The following is a 13,402-nucleotide window of genomic DNA, read 5'->3' as shown; positions in this document are numbered from 1 at the left end:
TGAAGTGGTAACATATCACCTTTCTCCACTTGCTTTAGCCGGTTGTAATTCTTCCTCTGATAAGTCTGCACCTCCTTATTCTGGTCAATCTGGTTTTGAAAGACCTCAACAGTGTATATCTCACAGGAGTGGTCTCCCCCTGGCTAGGTTCTTCACATGGTTCAGAAAATGAAAGGGGAGGATTAGAGTCCTCAGGTATATTGGCCGAAGTCTCCCCATGGTCAGGAAACTCTTTTGAGACTCTTAAGTTGTGTTGGTGTGTGATAAGAAGATCTAAAGTCGGAAAGAACACCTCTCCTCTAGGACTCTCCCCCTGGAGAGGTGTATAGTAAGGGCCATGGTGGGAGATCTCGCGAGATCTCGGCGTTTTTTCACCTTGGCGAGACGAGATGGAGGTCGAGATCTGCGAGTTGGTATATCTCGCTCGAGATCTCGCCATATCTCGCTATATCTTGCCCTGGATCTCGCTGGAACTCTCAATTTTTGCCTTTTTTTGTGGATTTTGGTTGAATTTTCACTTGCAACTACTCTTAGCACATCTACAACAGGGAAGATCAATCATTCTCTACTTGTCTTATGAATTTATGATTTAATGACTTATATAGAACTTCTAATGGTTGTATAATTATTTATTCTTGAAAATTGAGATTGTGATACTCATATGGATGGAATTTTGATAACATTTAAGTTAGTTGAAGCATTTGATATACTTGCTTTTCATTTATATGCTTTAAAGGTTCTATATTACATGTTGTATAACATTGCATTCCCTAATCCTACTACATTTCGGTTTCACACTATGGGTAGACTTAGAAATCATACATAGGGTTGTTTCTGACAAATCCAAGGCTACCAACGTGTTCAAAAGGCCTTAAATAAGCTAAATACCAAGTTTCAACCCAATTGGGACCCTAAAACCCACCGAGATGGGCCACCGAGTTGACGCCAAAAAATTGTATATCTCGACCGAGATCTCACCGAGATGATCGAGATCTCTCTTTTTCAAGGTGGCGAGATCTCTCTCTCTCGAGAGATCTTCTACCATGGTAAGGGCAAGACTCATTAAAAATTACATCCATGGATACAATGGTTTTTCTGGAAGGAGGATGATAACATTTGTACCCTTTTTGAGTAGTAGAATACCCCAAAAATATGCAGCGTAGGCCGCGGGGAGCCAGCTTACTCTGGTGGGCGGTGATTCTGGCATAACACACACATCCAAAAATCTTTGGGGGAATAATTAAAAAAGAGGCTCCCTAGAGAATCTCACTAGGACATTTAAAACCAAGTATCCTACTGGGCATCCTATTCATAAGGTAAGAAGCAGTGAGTATAGCATCACTCCAATATTAGTCATGTACATTCATAGCAATCATAATGGAACGGGCTATCTCTAAGAGATGCCGATTCTTCCTTTCGGCAACCCCATTTTGGGCAGCCGTATCAACGCAACCGGTTTGATGTATTATGCCAGAGTCAGAGAGATATCTTTGAAATTCACCATCAATATACTCTGTGCCATTGTCACTGCGAAGGATCTTCACAGTGGCATTTAACTGAGTTTGAATCATATTATGAAAATCACGAAAACATCGGAAAACCTCATTTTTTTGTTTTAAAAGATAAATCCATATAGAACGAGAGTGACAATCAATAAAAGTAACAAAGTACATATGGTCAGTAATAGACACACGTCGGCAGGGACCCCACACATCAGTATGAATTAGCATAAAAGGAATAGTTTTTCTATTATAAAGAGAAGGTAAATAAGTAGAACGAGCCTGCTTTGCAAAAATGCAGGCTTCACAAAAAAAATCATTCTCATTACAAGAAGAAACTAAATTCGGAAATATTTTCTTAAGAGTTCCTGAGGGGGGGTGACCTAGCCTACGGTGCCACTGATGAAGGTTTGATATTACCGAATGAACCTGATTAGAAGATGTAGTCAGAGCAGAAGTAGATCCTTCAATCAGCTCGAGCAAATAACGTCCATTTTCTAGTTTACCAAGTCCAATCTCATTCCTCGTGACCGAATCCTGGAAGACACAGTAAGATGGAAAACATTTCACTTTACAATTCAGGTTATGTGTAAGACTACTGATAGAGAGCAAGTTAGCAGAGAAAGAGGGAACATGTAAAACTTTAGACAAAGAAAGTGATGGAGAATGTTGAATGGTCCCTTTTCCAGCAATGGAAGAATAGGAGCAATCAGCAATTCGAACTTTATCCTTTCCAGAAGTTGGAGAATATTGTAAGAAAAAGGAGGATAAACCTATCATATGATCTGTGGCTCCTGTATCAATGATCCAAGGAGTAGAAACTGAAGAAACTTGGAAGTCTGTAAAATTTTTACCTCAAGTAGCAAGGTAGGCGTTGGTTTGGTTAGTAGAGGAAGTTGTGGTAGAGGCTGTACCGGCAGTAGAAGGCTGCATAATACGTTGTAGAGTAGCTAACTCCTCTTGTGAAAGACCAACTTCTGCAAAGGATGTTATGGAAACTGTTTCAAAAATATGAGCTTTCAGTTTTCCTCTTTTTTGTGCTCTTTTTTGCTCAAAATCAACAGGCTTCCCATGGAGCTTCCAACAATTGGCCTTGGTATGATATGGTTTGTGACAATGTTCACACTTGACAATCTCCTTAGTTGAATCAGATTTAGTGCTAACAGATTGTAAGGCTGATTTCTCCACAATAAGAGCATGAAGTATGGTTAATTGATGGCTTTCCTCACATTGAACAAGTGCATAAGACTATTCTAGTGTAGGAAAGGGAGAACGACTTAATACTTGCACTCTGATTTGATCATACTCCACATTCAAACCTGCCAAGAAGTCATATACCTGAATCTTATCAATGTGCTTCCTATAAGTAGTCACATCATCTGGATTAGTGGGGTGATAATCCCCATAATGATCCAACTACTACCAAAGAGAGCACAACTCAACATAATATTGGGCCACAGTCAGTTCCTCTTTTTGGGTAGTCTCATGAAGCTTCTTTCTTAGCTCATAAACCTGTGCATCACTCCCCAACTGTCCATAGGTTTTAGTAGTAGCCTTCCAGATTTGAGCTACAGTATCAAGTAATTGGTATCCACGGGCAAGAGTTGGATTCATGGAATTCAAAAAGAATGACACAATAAGAGAGTCATTCGAGATCCATTTATCTTGCAAAACACTTGTGGCAGTAGGTTTGATAGTGGTGCCCTTAATGTGTCCAACAAGTCCCCTTCCGGCAATAGTCAAGTAAGCAGATCAAGACCAGATCAAATAATTTGTTCCATCAAATCTTACCGAAAGAGGATGAAGAGTGGGGTAATGTTCGAAGCCGGTGGGAGAAGTAGTACCATCTTTAGTTGCCATGTTGAAAAAATTGTCTGTAGTTCTTTAGTCTTCACCCTTCAACTGAAACGTTGCAGAATTCAATAGCTAAATCACAATTTAAACAGTGCATATAAGGAACACCATGTCTTCTTCTTCTTTCTCTTCTTTTTCTTCTTCTTCTTCTTCTTTTTTTTTTCTTCCAGTAATTACAAATATGTCCCTGAAAAATCAGAATTTGCAAATAGGTCTCTGAACTTATACAAATTTACATATAAGTTCCTGCAAATGCAAATTTACCTATAGATCCTTGATAAAATGTAAATTTACAAAATTAACCCTCAAATATCTCTTTTGTTTGGGCTAAATCGAATCACAAGATTCAGATGAAGAACCCCAATCGCAAGCTTCAGATGAATAGCAAGTTTCAGATGAAGAACCAGAGAGAAAAAAAGTTGCAGGTAGTGCAGCGGTAGGGAAAGGAAGATAGGATGTTCGAAATAACTCACTATAGTGCAGCGATGGAGGCAGGAGCAGCGGTGGAGTGCAGCGGCGGAGGTAGAGCAGCGGCGGAGTGCTTCTGTTCTTCTTCTTTCCCCTTTTTTTCTTTATTCTTGGTCTTTTCTCACGGTATGCAGCAGAATTGAAGAACTTAGTGCAGCAGCGATGCTGAAGAATAGCTAGAAAGGAAGGGCGATGGGTTTGAAGAGCTGCGATAGGAGAGAGGCGATGGACTTTCGATGGGTTTTGAATGAGATAGGTTCACTCTCGACACTCTTTTTGCGACAACGATAGTGAGAGACAGGCAAGGAGGTAGGTTCGACACTCCCTTTTTTTTTCACTTCCCTAATCGTATTTAGGCTCTAATGCCATGTTGTGAAACACAATGTTTGACAAAATGGCTTATCAATCAATGATGTCAAGCCCTCTATTTATAATTAGTGGAAAGTATACTATTACAAGGAATAGAATTTAACATGAATATAAACTCTAATTTAACTCCTAGTAGAATCCAACACACTAAAAGGAGTTAGAGACTTACATTAGGTAGATAAGGCCCTTCTGAGAGATGTACAAAGTCAATATTACGTTTGATGGATGGACCAGTCCGAAAAAAATGTCCATAAACTTTATGGTGTATTGCGATAGGAAGATTATCCTCCTGAGATCAGTGAATGCATCTACTGAGGTGAGAGATCACAGGTACATCTTTAGATTTTTTCAAGATGTGGTGGAGGTGGAGTGGAGGAATGTGGTATTGATCGTGATTGACAACAAATCCAATTTCAAAAAGGTTGGTGAGATGATGATGAGGTCTACGATGAATAATCTATTTTCGATACCTTGTGCAACCCACTGCATCAACCTCATATTGAAGGATATTGGAAAATCCGGATTGTGGAGAGCATAGTGGATAAGGCTCGAAAGGTCATGAATTTTATATATATAATCATGCTACGCTCTTGATATGATGCAACAAGTATGTGGGGGTGACTTAGTGCGACTTGGTGTCACGAGGTTCGCCACAAACTACATCGCCTAAAAGGGTATTGTCAAGAAGAGAACGGGGTTGAGATCGACGTTTGCATCTTAAGTTTGGTTTGATTGGACAGGATCTAGATTAGATTACTAACTCGTATAGGATTACATTTTACAAAATATTATATTATCTATTAAGTAATAACTTAATGTTTTTCTCATAATCTAGGACCACGAATGGGCACATAGCACCGGTTATCGTATCATTCGATGATTTCTAGAGACAAGTGAGGATAGTGTTGCAGACCATAAAGCCTATTATAAAGGTCCTACATATGGAGGACTCCTATATGAAGGGACCCACTATGCCCCACTTGCATACAACCATTTAGGCCATAACGGTGGACATACAAAAAGCAAATCCAAAAGGCTGTAAGAGCTTTCTCGACATCACCGATGCTCGATGTACCACACATCTTATGCATCCACTGCATAAGGCCAGTAAGTAAATATACAATTTGTTGGTAATTCATTCATTCTTATGTTAATGAAAATCTTAAATCTAATTGTGAGTTTGTAAATTATGCAGCCTACTATCTTAACCCCAAATACCAGTATGGCAACTGTTTGGGGTTAGAAATGGAGTTGCTTGATGCTGTGATGGTAGTGGTTGTGAAGTTGGAGCCGCACTTAATTCTCTAGTCCTTTTATAAAAATTAGGTGAGATAGTAGGGAATTTGGACTTACGACTTGCATTTGATTTTCGAAAGAATTTAGCTAACCATCATTACAAATGATTATAAGATCAAGGTTGTCAAGGATGGATTCGGGTCCTTTGGAACAAATGCTACTATAATGGTCAAAGGCACGGGATAACACAAATCTAGCTTAGATTAATAAGTCATATAAATTTATTACATTTTACAAATTGTTAGATTTTATAGTAAATATTAACTAATAACTTAAGTTAACTAATAACTTAATGTTTTTTTATTTATCCATTGATTGTGTTTAATTTATTTTTCGTTTCAATTCAGTTGCATTAGATGTATGGATTAGGATCGTTTAGTTTAGTTAATTAGTTAACAAAAATTGAATCATTCCACTCTTGCATTACTATTAAGAAGTTGAATTCTAAGTGGCATATCTCCTTGAAATCGACCCATTAGCTACACGATACCGTGCACTTGCGATTACTTTTAAATTTTACAAACAAGTTTTTTGGCGCCGTTGCGGGGAGGTATTAGTCCATTTTATTTTTCTCATTCTTAAGTAAATCGAAGTGTTTAAAAAAAAAAAAAATCAAAGATATTACTCTTAAGTAGAGTAGAAACAAAAACGTATAGTATTCCCCACTCTACTGCAAAATCCCTAGGATTCGATTGTAGGTGGCTCCGAAGACTATACGGATTCCCTTGTTGTCAAACCTATACAACGCTTAACTATACGGCAACCTTAAAGCTTTGGAATTATTGTTTCAATCTTTGTAGTGGGAAATTCATTACTTTCCCTTTTGTTTTTGTTATTTTCTTTTCTTTTATTCTTTAGCTACTTTATTTAAAAAAAATAAAAAATTTCATTCTCCCATAAGAGCCTTTAATTCCATTAGGTGGTTAGTGCATGTGTGTCTGGAGTCGTGATTCCACAAATAGAATTGTCCGAGTGTCTACCTTAACCATGGAAGACCTACCTCCACCTAAGAGTCTTAGAGATAGATTTTATCCAACTCGATCTGCACAACTCTCCTGTATACATTTACCTGATGTGAGGGGTAATACTTTTGAGCTTAAATCTCATTATCTGTCTATGTTACCCCAATTTAATGGGTTACCTGATCAAGATGCATATTTGTTCCTTAGGGAGTTTGAGGAGGTTTGTGTCCTTATGAAGGTACAACAATTCACTGATGATGCCGTAAAACTACGGTTCATTACATTTGCATTAAAGGATCAAGCCAAAAAGTGGCTTTATAGCTTACCTAGGGATAGCATTACCACATGGGAACAATTTACTGTCATATTCTTGAAGAAATTCTTTCCTTTCTCTAAGACGAATAAAATAAGAAATGATATTTTTCAATTTCATCAAAAACCCAATGAGTCATTTGCTAAGGTAATGGAGAGGTTTCAAAGCCTTCTCCAAAAATGCCCTCACCATGGTATAGAATTATGGCATTTATGCCAAATAATTTATGAGGGTATCGATTATCAAACAAAGCAACTTTTGGAATCTATGTGCCCCCACAGGATTTACATAATTCACTGATGATTCCAGAGCTTGGGAATTTCTTTTAGACCTAGCAGATAGAATTAGAGAATAAGAGTCAACCCAAGAATCTGAAAGGACTAGTAGGGGATATTTTGTTGATAGCCAAGTTCATAAGGAAGCACAAATAGATAGTCTTTTGAAAAAGTTAGAGACTTTGGTAGTTAAAACTGCACCACCACCACCAAGTCAAACACATTTTATTGACAAATCTATTGCTATGCGTGCATGGTGTCAGTCTCCTACACATGTAATTGAGGAATGCCCTAGCTATTCTAGAGGCCAATATGAAAATGTCAGTGCGATGTTTCCAAACCCGTACAGTAACACGTACAATCTTGGGTGGAAGAATCATCCTAACTTTTCATGGTCTCGAGGGCAAAACCAAAATGGATTAAGCAATTATTCCACACAAAATCAATTTGGTGCACCTCAAAAACAAAGTGCCCAATTTTCTCATAACCAAAATGTCCAGTTCCCTCAAGCCCCTAATTTTCAGAATCCCAATTTAGCAAGGCCTGTCAATCCACCTATTGTGCCTCATATGCCTCTCATTGCACAAAATCAATCATCATTTGCTTTCAATAGAGGTAATAATCCAGAGTTTTCTCATCTTTCTACTTTAGAGAAGAATATGGAAGTACTTTCCAGCACCTTTATGACTTCTATGCATAATATGGAAAAACGAATTTTCATTCTTACAAATGCTTTGTCTAAGCAAGAAAAAGGTAAAATGCCAAGTCAACCTGAGTTAAATCCTAGGATTCAGATTCAACAAAGACCATCAAATTTACCAAATCAAGTCAACCAAGTTGAATCCTCCCCTTTTTCTTTAGCTTCAATTAATTCTGTGTCTGCATTGAGAAGTGGGAAAAGGTATTTAACAGGTGAGTCACATATTAATGAAAAGAGCAAGATTAGTGACCACTGTGATGAGGAGAATGTTCAAGAATCTCATAATGAGGGTTTGTCTGAGAAACCCATAGAAGTTGAGGATGGGCCAATTACTGTAGCAGTACCTAAGTTTTTTGAACTACTATCTAAAACTTTGGAGTTTAATATGTTCAAGATAGGGAAACAACCACAAATAGAAGAAGAAATCAATATGCTTGAGAAGTCTTTGGATTTTCCCAATGATTTGATTACCAACTTTGAGATTGATTTTGATTTTGAATTTCAAGGTATGGATATGTTGGATGATGATAGTGAAACTTTCTTTTCTGAAGTCTTAAATTTTCACACACCTTTGGAGCCTATTAAACCCCTATCCATCTCCATCTCCATTCCTAAGCCCTCAATAATTGAACCCCCCCAAGCTAGAATTGAAAGAATTGCCTTCTAATTTAAAGTATGCTTTCCTGGGACAAGATAATCTTCTTCCTGTCATTGTTGTCTCGGATTTAACTTCTGACAAAGCAGAAGAGTTGATCACACTATTGAATGATAATAAAGAAGCATTGAGTTGGTCTATCATTAATGTCAAAGGTCCAAGCTCTTCCATTGAACAACATCATATTCATCTTATGAAGGATGCAAAACCTTCTAAAGAACCTCAACGTATGATGAGAATCTTCTTTAACATAGTGAATGTTTTTCTTGAGATCTTTAGTGATGATTTTTCTATTCACAGTTTTTCTTATTTGGAGTGCCTTCCCCATCATACATTGATATTGAAGATAAGACTGAAGCTTACCATGATAAACACATCTTGACTGAAAGGTATACCCCTCATTTGTCTTCCTTGTTTAGCATGCATTCATTGAGGACATTGCATTACTTAAGTGTGTGTGTGGGGGGGGGGGTATAGCTTCGTTGTAGATTTTAACTTTAACTTTTGATTAGTATACATATTCTTTCAATTGCTATGATGTGTGAAATGAGAGTGATTTTGGTACCCATCGTAAACACATAAAAACCCTATTGAGAGGAAGGTAACTTGTATGTATGTTGAGATGAGACTTACTTTAGAAAAATAAAAGGCCCTTAACTTAAGACGTTGGACCATCTATGAGTTTTTTGGGTCCTTGTTTCTTTGGCTAGAAGTTGAGATCAATTTTGTGTATGGCATGACAAAAGAAAAGAAAAGAAGAAAAAAAAAAGAGTAGAAAGTAAAAGTTGAATTCCTTGGAACTAGACAGGGCACTCCGACTCAGGAATCGAGGTGACTTGATCGAAACTCTTAGGAATGAGATTATTGAAAAGAAGTCTCGCATCACTATTAATGTGGGCATATGCAAAGCAAAGCTACAAAGTAACTTGGGTTTCTGGTGTTTGTTCCACCATGTTATTCAAGCCAATCGTAGTGGAGTAAAGTAGAGTTCACTACTCAAAAGAAAATAGAGAAATAAATACAAGTGTCATTAATGCCTTGGTAAAATTGTTTGGTCAAAAATACTTCAAAACCTTAGTCCTTGGTCCCCTTACTTTATGAGTGGTTTTGCTTAAAGGAGAGGTGTACTTGAAAGATATAAGGTGAGTCTTTAATTGAGATATATGCTTTGTCTCAAGAATCAATATGGGGTAATAAAGTTCAAGTGTGGGGGATCTTAAATCAATGGTGAGAAAAATTGTCATAGCTATTGATCCTGTATGAGTACTTACCAATTGTTAGAGTTGGAATTTGCAATGTTTTATTTTGAGCTGAATTGGAATTTTGGATGTATATTCACTGCAAACATCCACGAGACAAAACTCGTCCTCTAAGGGTAACCTAGTGGTTTAAAGGCTTGTTGCACATGCTAAGTGTAACTGTGATTCCTACGAAAGTGAGTTAAGATTTATTTTGTTGCACTAGTTTCTTACCTGCATTTGTATTTTTCTTTAATTTTTGCTTGAGAACAAGCTTAGTCTAAGTGTGGGGGAATCTGATGAGCACATTTATGTGTGAAATCTTAGCGCATAAAGCATGCATTTTACACACTTAGAGTGGAGCTACCTTGGGTTTTATGTTGTTTTTGCAGATTTGAAGACTTTTCAATATTTAAGCAAATATTTGGAGTTTTGGGTATAAATCATGCAATTTTACACGTCAAGAGGTCCATTCAAATTCTCAAATGCTAAAATGGGCCTGATCTGGAGCATGATGGGCTAGAGATGTGATTATAGGCCAACTCCAAAATATTTAAAAGATAAAGAAGGCAAATTTGATCTACGGCTGAGATTATAAATTATCAATCAAATCTACAGAGATATTATTGAGAGAGTCCAAATGGAGAAAAGAGTCCTTGCATACCTCAATATCTTATTTCCTATTTGTGATTTGATTAAAGAAAGAAAAAGAGAAAAAAAAATTATATTCAGATAAGGAAGAAGGAAAAATCCCGTTTTTGAATGTCTCTGTTCAATTTCGATCAAGCCCTTCATCGAACAATCATCCGGTGTCTAATCGAGCTGATTTTTGGAGGAGAGCTTCATGACTTCTTGATCCTCAAATCCAACGGTGGAATTGTGCATTTGATCACTTTAAGTCAGTCCGATTAGTACGTCAAAACCCTAATTGGTTGAGTAAGATAGAAACCCTGAGTTTGATTCAAATTCTATAAAGATTCATATCCCATGTAAACTCTATAAAAAGAGAGCATACTCCATCAAAGGAAAACGTGTTCTAGAGCTTAGGAGATGCACATTTTCTTTTCTCTTTAGTTTATTTAGGCTTTCTTTAGTTTTCTTTGCTTGCATTTGTGAGATTTTAATTTCTAGATTGAATGTTTAGGTTTAATTTTTTTTATGTAATGCAATTCAAGTTCAAGTTTCAAGTTTTTAGATTCGTTTTTCTCTGAGTCTAGCAATTGCAGATTTAGATCATTCTAGATCTAGATCTGGTTGTTAGGGTTGGTTGAGATTCAAATCTTTTGTTCAATTCGCAAGTAAGTAACCTTCTTTATTAATCTTCTCTCCTCCCTCCATTCCCGCTTCTATCTACCCCTCCATATTCTTAATTTAGTATTTACTTTCAGCATTTATTTATTGTTCTCCCTTCCCCTGGATCCTTGATCAGAGATGCCTACAGTCGTGCCTCTCTTTGGTTAAGGCTTCCTTTTCCTTTTATTGCTTTGTTATTTACTTTCTGTTATTTACTTTCTGCACTGTTTTTTTCCTTTAATATCCGTTCCCCGATCTTGTGGACTGTTAGCTACGGCAAAGGGTCCACGGTCAAAGTCATTATTATTATACTCCCCTTCCCTCGATCCAGAGCTGACACTCGGATCACTTCCCTTTTCCTTTTATTTTTATTGTTCGCATTTTTTTCTTGTCTTTTATTTATGCATTGATTGTGTTTAATTTATTTTTCGTTTCAATTCGATTGCATTAGATGTATGGATTAGGATCGTTTAGTTTAGTTAATTAGTTAACAAAAATTGAATCATTCCACTGTCGCATTACTATTAAGAAGTTGAATTTTAAGTGGCATATCTCCTTGAGATCGACCCGTTAGCTACACGATACTATGCGCTTGCGGTTACTTTTAAATTTTACAAACAATATTCATGGTGGCGGAGGAGGACTTCAAGAGTGTATGGCAATTCCACTCGGAGTCACAGCCTCCCCATAAGATTCACCAAGGAGACACAGTTCACCCATGCGACCCAAGATGAGCACCATGGTGGCATACCTCATCATAAGAGCAAGGGCTCCACATCTAGAGTTCCACCAAAGGACCCCATGACCAATTCCTCCCATCGAGTCAAAGGGATGCTGACATGGCTAGCTTGGCAGACTTGATGGAATTGATAGCTTGGGTGGCAAGGAGAGCATGGGGTTTGCACCATATGAAGCTTATAAGCCTAACTACGGATATGGGTATCCAGGATATGGATATGGTGAAGCATATGGTATGGCATATGCTGAGTCATCTACTAGTTCGAGTGCCTATGGTGGCCCATCTACTGATTTGAGTGGTATATCTACATATAAATATTGGGATGGATCAAGCAAATCATTTGAGAAGTCCATCTTTGGATATCCATCCAGCCACCAATAGTACCAATGGTTCAGTACTATATGCGGTACCAGTTGTGATGCCACAAAGAGATCCAGGTGACCTAGAAATTAGTCCGAGCACTCGCCAGCCATGCGACAATAGTCCAAACCCTTATGACACTTTCTTTAAGATGGGTTAGTGATTTTATGAGGATGATACTACCTCTGGAAGGGCAGTGTCCAATTATACGGAGCACTATATGGGTATGGTGACATAGGTTAAGTATGTCCACCATTCGCAGAGGTAGGCCTAACTGGGTGAGGGGATGGAGCCACTACACCATAGCAACTATTATTAGGTTAGAGTAGGTGTGATGTGTATTGTAATTTTGTAACTCATCCATATACTGTTATGTTATACACTTTTACTGTTTCAATTGTGTACTATTAACTACCGACTTTTACAAACATTTTCTTTTTGGGTAAACACTTCTACACATATACGTGACTAGTTGTATATTGAATATTTGTTATTGTCCTTTTTGTTGCATTTTAATGAAAATCTTAGTGTTCTCTATATAAAATCAATATTTACATTTGTTAAAATTCATGTTCCACACTTCCAGTTTGGTCCACATACAGCTAGGCGTGTGCAAATCAAGAACACCACTTTGAGTTCAGTGTTAGGCAAAAATAACACTCCAAATGTGTTTATTGGCCTCAAATTAGATTGGACACCAAAAACCAGGCTAGAATAACCCCAAAAACCCACTGAATTAAGGTTGAAATAAAAAATAGAAAAAATCCGAATAGGTCCGAGATGGCGATTTGGACCAAAATTTTGAACTCTGCTCCTACTTTGAACTCAACATAGAAAGCAAAGCAAACAAAGAATTCTGTAAAGGGAGAACTCTAACCAAATAAAATTGCAAAATCACAAGGACTTCTATTATAAGAAGGAATCCCTAAGATTCCACCTGAACCATTCCTAACTAGACTAGGACTCTTTCTTAACTTAACAAGGATTGACTTAAATAACAAAACGAAAGTAAGACTAGATTCCAAATATAATTCTGCATCTAACAAGACCAACTTGGGCTGGATTAGGGCTGTCAAAAATGACCAAAATGCCCCTGCTGATGAAAAATGTCCCCATGCGGCTGGGCTGGGCCGTAGGGTGCCAGACAGCAACCCTAGGCCCTATTTCAGCCTTGGGGACCCTCTTGGAATTTCACATCACAAAAACAGAATTTCCTATAATGTTTCTTGCATACGTTTTCTCTGTATACATACATACATACATACATATATATATATATAGTATGTTTCCTTTTCACTCTTCATTTCACAATCAGACCTAATGTTCCCAACTTTATTTCACCCAAGCCTTCTGGTCTGAGGCTCATTATGCCATTGTTCAA

The 13,402-nt window shown here is 37.4% G+C and overlaps 1 protein-coding gene and 1 non-coding gene across 3 annotated transcripts in view; both read right to left on the bottom strand.

The window, feature by feature from the left end:
• Positions 1-13,402, bottom strand: part of LOC149007719 (6-phosphofructo-2-kinase/fructose-2,6-bisphosphatase-like) — a 77,948-nt gene that overhangs the window by 8,313 nt on the left and 56,233 nt on the right. The gene's annotated exons all lie outside the window — the stretch shown is intronic.
• Positions 6,852-6,958, bottom strand: LOC149007720 (small nucleolar RNA R71). Its single transcript, XR_016175357.1, has one exon. It is a non-coding gene; the product is annotated as a small nucleolar RNA R71 (small nucleolar RNA).

This window comes from Hakea prostrata, chromosome 8, assembly GCF_041222555.1.
Source record: "Hakea prostrata isolate BN-2017 chromosome 8, UWA_Hpros_2, whole genome shotgun sequence".
In the NCBI taxonomy this organism is placed as follows: domain Eukaryota; kingdom Viridiplantae; phylum Streptophyta; class Magnoliopsida; order Proteales; family Proteaceae; genus Hakea; species Hakea prostrata.
This window is presented reverse-complemented; position numbering and strand designations above follow the sequence as displayed.